This window comes from Tachyglossus aculeatus, chromosome X3, assembly GCF_015852505.1.
Source record: "Tachyglossus aculeatus isolate mTacAcu1 chromosome X3, mTacAcu1.pri, whole genome shotgun sequence".
Classification (NCBI taxonomy): Eukaryota; Metazoa; Chordata; class Mammalia; order Monotremata; family Tachyglossidae; genus Tachyglossus; species Tachyglossus aculeatus.
Genome location: NC_052099.1, coordinates 28,798,837 through 28,806,136, shown reverse-complemented (window position 1 = coordinate 28,806,136; position 7,300 = coordinate 28,798,837).

The following is a 7,300-nucleotide window of genomic DNA, read 5'->3' as shown; positions in this document are numbered from 1 at the left end:
GAGCAGGAATGACAGCTATCCAGTGATCTAAATGATGGAAATTAATGAAATGAATGAAAATTAAAGCAGAGAAGGAAAAAGAAATCAAATATATATGCGTCCTTTTGCGGGGAATACCATTTACATTTAGAGTGCTGAAAACTGCACGTATACTTCTTGCGTGTTGTCAGATTCCTTCTGTGGCAATAATCCTTAGAGGCACAGAAAGACTTATTGGGGTGGGATGAAACTTCTATTTTGAAACCTGCATCTTGAGTGGCAGACATGCCTATGGTTTGCAAGCTTGCCGCACAGTAGATGTATTTATCTCTCCCCGGAGAGTCCATATTTGTGACTTTTTTTTCTGGCAGTGTGGGCCGGTAGTTCTTCAGTACCATGGCTAATGTCAAGTGGTGGATAATGGTGTAAGGGTGTCATTGTGTCATCTTCAATCCCTCGCTCTCAGAGAGCCGGTCTCTTGACCTAACCTGGATTTCCCATTATTATATGGTCCAAGTGGCTGAGCATAATTGTCTGTTTATCCTGGAAAGCACAGAGCAATCTAGATTCAGTGTTAATAGTCTCAATAACATTCTTTTCAACTACTTCAAACAAATTAGCTACACGTCTATAGAAATAGCTTTTCCACTGTGGTCGTTTGCATAGAGTTTGATTAACTGGTTCTTCAAGCAGCCCGTGATTGATTAACTACTGCCGACTTTATTAATTGTTTCCTCTTGTTTTTTTTTTTAACTTAAAGTTGAAGAGGGAGAAGAACCCCCTTTCAGCTTGCTTTTTAAAGCATGCTTTTTTTCTTAAATGAAAGTCTTTCTCCCCCGCTTTTCTTTGAGTGCTTTGCATTGATGCCAGGAGTATGAGGAAGGGCAATTCGCTTGTGTTATCAAAAGAGACAAGAAGCAGCAGGCTTTAGCACCTAGCTGAGCAGTTTTGCTACATGCCACTCGAAGTGCGATTAAGCTTCCCGTTAGTAGAGCAGTGACATCACTGATAGCTCAAAGCTGCAGTTACTCAAGAGTATTAGAATGCATTTCATGCTTGGCTTATTCAAAACTGCAGAGCTGAAATTTACACCTTATTTGATGTTCTTCTCCCTGCTGTTAATTGGTAAAGGGATCCTGACCCTTTTGATCTCTGCTACAATCCTCTAAATGCCCAGGTCTGCTAAACTGTTCAGCAGGAGATGCACAGCAGTTGCCCAGAAATGTGAAGTCTTTTTTTTTTTTTTTTGGCTTTCTTGCCTTTGGTTTACATCCAAGTTGCACAGAAATAAGAGATGACAGTTGTTATAGATATGGAGGTTTAATTACTTGTCAGCTTAGAGCTGATATCTCGGCCAGCCAACGTCGAAGCTTAACTTTCTCCTAGTAGCTTAAAGCATGCTTTAGTATTTAGCCATAAAACTCTGGAAACATTTAAGATAAAAAAAAATGAAAGAGCAACCTTTTGCTTTACTAGCAAAAGTGATCAGTTTTCTGGTGCACTTGATTTCATGTGAGTCCAAAGTAATGCAAAATTATTGCTATTTAATGTTTAAATGGAGATTTGGTAATGCACTTCAGCCTGTAATTCCACCAAGAATAGCAAATGCATGTTAGTCTAGAATATTTGGATGGGAAAACTGTTTTACTCAAGTGTAATTCAGACTAGCAAATAAAAATAATCTAAGGAGATTTCTCTCCTTGTCCCCAGAGTTTAAATAGACTAAGCCATTGGAAAAGACATACAGTGAAATGTTGCTGGCCTTTTGGAATCCTTGATCAGTTATTGCAGATAATAATAGGACTTCAGTTTCATGATAGATTAATTACTTGCAGGGCCAAGATTTGAAAACATGTACGCAGTCTAAAGTCCTTTCTTAACACAAGTCAGTGTCCCCTACCCTCTGGCTCCCCGTTGGAAGATTTCTTGGTTGTTGCAGCCTAAACATTGGCCACATATGTTTAGACAGAACCATCTACTCCCCCCAAACCATGTGAGAGGTTTTTAGTGTTTATCCCAGACTTTGTTATCCACCGAGATACATAGTTTCCATTGAAGTGAAACAGATTATTGGTTACTATAGTTTCCCTATTGCTCAATTCAGTGCTGTGAAAAGCCAAGCACAATAGGTTGAAAAGTCCAGTTAGGACAAATAAATCCATGTTGTGAAGAATGAGAGAGAAGATACCTGTTCTTGTGTCTTTGATGTATTCTTTAGTTTGTATGATAGAAAGGGAATTAGGGGAGGGTTCATTGTTTGGTACTTAAAGCTCTGTCTTTCTCCCCCCCTCCCCCCACCCCCCCCCACGCTTACTGTAGGAATGAAGTAAAGCACTAAAAAGGCACATCACAAGTTGCTTAACTTTCTGTGAGGCGTGCGTTTCATTTCTCTGCATCGGGTAATTATAGTTACATGGGTCCCCTAGAATTTAGATTGCTATTTTATGTGTTGTACACGGGAGGTCTTTGCTTTTCGGTTTTTTGTTTCTTTTTTGATGTGGAGCTAAAACATATGCCAGCTTCTTATCCACTGATAAAACTGCTCCACCCAGAATTTTGAGGCTTGAGATACGGAAAAGTCACATTAAGGAAGGCGAAAATGTCACCTTTCACTAGAATACATCAAGAGCGGACCTTCTGAGCACGTTGGCACCAATAATATATTCGAGAAGGCCAACACACAGGGACTGGATGATACTGTGCAGATTAATGCAGTGGTTTTTGTTGCCTCTGGAAGCTGTATTCACATTCAACCCAGAAGGACCAGGGGAAAAAAAAAAAGTTAATTTGATTTGATAGCCGAAAAGGTCACACATTTTGTTCAGTGCCTTTGCATGCTTTTTGCTTAACTAAATTGCTCCAGTCCAACCACAGCTCCGTTTCAAGGATTTATACTTTGCTATAGCCCTTGTTGCGTCAAGCTAAGAATCCAGCCATGGGCCTTATTTTACACAAGGAAGACAATAGTAAAATAGAAAAAAAAAAAAACCCTCTAAAGCACCAACAACTGGAATCAAACTGTTTTCTTTGCATAATTGAGTTAATTGAATGGCCATTTCCTTAAGCCTTCGAATTCATCCTACTGCAACTCATTGGTGAAATCAAAACAGTCCTCTGCTAGCCAATTTCATCTTGCAAAATATAGCTTAAGGAGAAATTCCACTGAAGGTTCAATGTACCCAGCCCCACCAAAAAGTACAACCTTGTTCTCCCGAGTGTTATTTGACATTGCTGAAGGTTTCATCTTGATTACTTTCAATAAAATTCGAAGTAAGGATGACTGTCTTGGCTCACTAAGCAACAAGGTTTTATCACTAATTACAATCCTTTATTACCAGTAGTTTAATAGGTTTATGATAGGTCATAAAACAATTCAGCATGGGAGTTCATGAAAGGAATAGGTTATACAGCTGTGACATCTTAATATCTATTCATTGTAATCAGTTTATGATCTTTAATGGTAGCATTTTTTTATGAAAATATGTATGTATTCCTTTACATGGACTTGATAGCCACCCAAACTGGGAGGTGTAGGGCAAACCACATAAATATACTGTAAAATACTTAATGAGGCATTTTGAAAACTTCTATTGTCAAAAGCATGTAGACTGTATCACGTGTGGAGTCTCATTATGGGTAATTATAATAAAATTATAAATGCTATAATAATTCTAACCTTGAAGGCACAATAAAGGATAGTTATATTTGCCTTCCTAGCCCACACATCTGAGACGTTTTCTTCATTAATTACATTTCATGTAAGAATAATTATGTTGTGTAAGACTGAAATTCCAGAGCATTTGCTAGATTGCAGTTAGCTTCAACCTTACTCTTCTGAGGTTTCGTGTAGTTAATTACATTCCAGCCTAAAGTTATACCTTGAAAGAGGTGCAGCATACAATTTACATAGTTTCTTGTAATTTGCATACATTTGTTGTTATTGTTATCGAGTGTTATTTTATTGTGTGATTTTTTTTTTTTGGTGTGCCAGAAGTTTCTCTGCTGTTGTAAGCTAGGTCCTCTGAGAGGAGCAGTATCATTTGGTACATTGCAGGAGTGGGTGTATAATGAATATCCTATTTGGTCCTCTTGTTTCTTGAAAGAACCGCTGTTCCCGAAGTGCTGACTGAGTACAAGGAGGTAACTTTAGGCCCTGGGAGAATCAAGCTCATTTTGTAATCTGGTTAGTAGAAAAAAGGGAATTGAAAAAAAAATCTGTTTATCTGTTGAATGTTACAGTGTTACCCTCTACTTTTCTTAGTAGCAGCAAAGATCATATCTTTTTTTCAGAAGGAAAACAACTCACAGTAGGGTGGTCAGACTTCAGATCCAAGGAAGTGTCTCACTCTTAACTCCAGTAATGCAGAGAGGTTTGGAGGTAGTTAAAAAGAATTTCTAAAGCAAAATACACAAGCACTCTTCCAAAAATCACCTTAGGAAGCACATGAAAGAGCAAATGAAACAGAACGTTCCTATCCCTGACACCATTTTTAAAAAACTCAAGTCCAAGTGAAACACTTCAACAACTTATAATTTGCATTCCATGAAACTGTTATTTGTTCAATTTCATAATAGCGGGAACAATTCATACTTGAAAGAGATTCAAAGTTCAGAAGCAATGAGTGTTGTGTTTCATTTACTGACGCTTAACTGTGTACAATGTGTAGTCTGGATTGCTATAACGTTTAGGGTTTTACAGAAAGACTATGCTAAAGGGGAATTTATCATGAAGTGTGTAGAGAAGGCCAATTTGCAATTAGTAGTCTTGACTTCCAAACCAAGTTTTCAATATTGCTCATTGTATTCTCACAAAACCCCATGTTAAGGAAAGTGATTTGCAGTGGTCATGTTTTCTGATGGCACACATATGTACACCATTGTATGTGTATTTGAGATCATCTCTGTTCAAAGAGAAAATTATATGGATACATATACCAGAATGACCTTACGACAGATGAGACATCCTGAAGAGGGTTTGTCCATGGAGTCACTGTGGGTTGGAAACGACTCGACGGCATTTGAAGAAGAAGTGTTCGTTTAGGCTTGTGATTTCATATCGACTTCCCCAAATTTGTACTAAACATTGTGCTAAGGGCTTGGAAGAGTATAATATAAAAGGGTTGGTAGATGCATTCCTGCCAAAAAGTCTAAAGGAGGAAACAGACAGATTATGGATATGTTTGTGAGTGTTGTGGCGCTGAAAGCGGAGTGAATAAAGGTTACAAATTAGTAAGGTAAGGAAGGAGGGGGCAAGGTGATTGATTGTCTTAAAGCCAGTGGTAAAGAGTCTCTGTTCTATATGGTGGTGGATGGGCAACCCCTGGAGGTTCTTGAGGAGTATGGAAACATGGACTGAATGGTTTTGTAGAAGAATGATCTGAACAGCAGAGTGAAGTGTTGAGTGGATTTGGGGAAGACAGGAGGCAGGGAGGTCAGTTATTCAACTATTGCCTCTGGCTCTGGGATTTTTGTTTGTTTTATGTAAAATTTTGGATTGTGAATTCTCTGAGGTCCAGTACTACATCTGTTGCTTTCTTTGAATAGATTCTAAGTGTCTAGAACAGGCTCTTAATAAATAATGTGAGAAGCAGTGTGACCTAATGGAAAAAGCATAGGCCTGGGAGTACAGTTCTCTGACTAATCTTGGTTCCACCACTTAGTCTATGACCTTGGGCAAATCACATCGCCTCTTACCTCATTTTTCTCATCTATAAAATGGGTTGAAGTACCTTTTCTCCTCCTCCTTATATTGTATTTATCCTAGTACTTAGTAGAATGCTTGGAATATTGTAAGTTTTTAGTAAATGTCATGATGATGATGATAATAGAGGATCCTGATTTCTGAACACCGGTTGCCTTCATCTGTGGTAATGCATTCATGGTAAGCATTTCCTTAATTTTCAGCTCCATCAGGCGTGGGATATGCTAAGTCAAACTCAGTCTTTTTTTTTCATGAAGATGGATTTTTCTCAAAAGTGTTGTAGTTGTTTCAAGTTAAAAAAAAGAGCACGGGCTTGGGTGTCAGAAGGACCTGGGTTCTAATCCCAATGCGGACAAATGGCCACTGTGTTTCAGTGGGTAAGTCACTTTATGTCTCTGTGCCTTGGTTATGTCATCTGTAAAATGGGGATTAAGACCGTGAGCCCCACATTGGACAGGGACCACAACCAACCTGATTAGCTTATATCTATCCTAGCACTTGAAACATTGCTTGACACATAGCAAGTGCTTAACAAATACTATCATTATTAAAAAAAAAATAACAACCATCTGTCTCAGCACAAATTCAAACTTTTCTTAGAGGATGATGATCCCAGTAAGACCCAGATATAGCTTTGACCAGCCCCAAAATGTCTTCTTGGGAAAACAAATTAGATTAGAAAATAATTTGCTGAAGAAGTTTCCTGATGAGACGGTGCATTATTGTTGGTCTCCCTTCAGCATTAAAATAGGTTTAACTCTTTTAATGACATTTTAAATATTAATATTTTAAATAAATGTGTAAATATGTATTCAGACGCTCAAACAGAACTTTTAGATCTCTACAATCAGTACTTCTGGTTTTTTGTGAATAATAAATGACGTCTTGGACAGACTGTCTTTGTCCTGACTAAACTTTGGACTGGGACTAAAGACTGGCCTTTGGATTTCTAAAAAAGGATTGAGTGCTTTGGGACTCAATGTCTTCTGCCAGATCGTGGTCTTAGTCTGGATACAAGACTGGCTCAAAGACCTGACAAAGGAGAAGATTAAAACAGTGAAAGCAACAAAATATTAAAAATAATGATTATCAACATATGGAATAATAACAATAATAATTGCAGTATTTGTTAAGTTCATTTAATCGTATTTATTGAGTGCTTACTGTGCAGAGCACTGTACTAAGTATCTTCTTTGTGCCAAGTACTGTACTGAGCACCAGGGGAGATACTACATCACGAGGTCAATGCAGTACCTATTTCATTTGGGGCTCACAGTCCAAGTGGGAGAGCAGGGTTTAAATTCCCATTTACCAATGAGGAAACTGAGGCACAGAGAAGTTAAGTGGCTGGCCCAAGGTCACACAGCAGGCAAGTGGCAGAGCTAGGATTAGAACCCACAACCTCTGACTCGTGGGTTCATGCTCTTTACATTAGGCCAAAAGGAACGGTTTTTAGGTTCTTCACCAATCCAGTCAGAGTCTAATGGCCGTAATGAATGGAGCAAAGATCACATAATAATAATAATAATAATAGCATTTATTAAGCATTTACTATGTGCAAAGCACTGTTCTAAGCACTGGGGAGGTTACAAGATGATCAGGTTGTCCCACGCGGGGCTC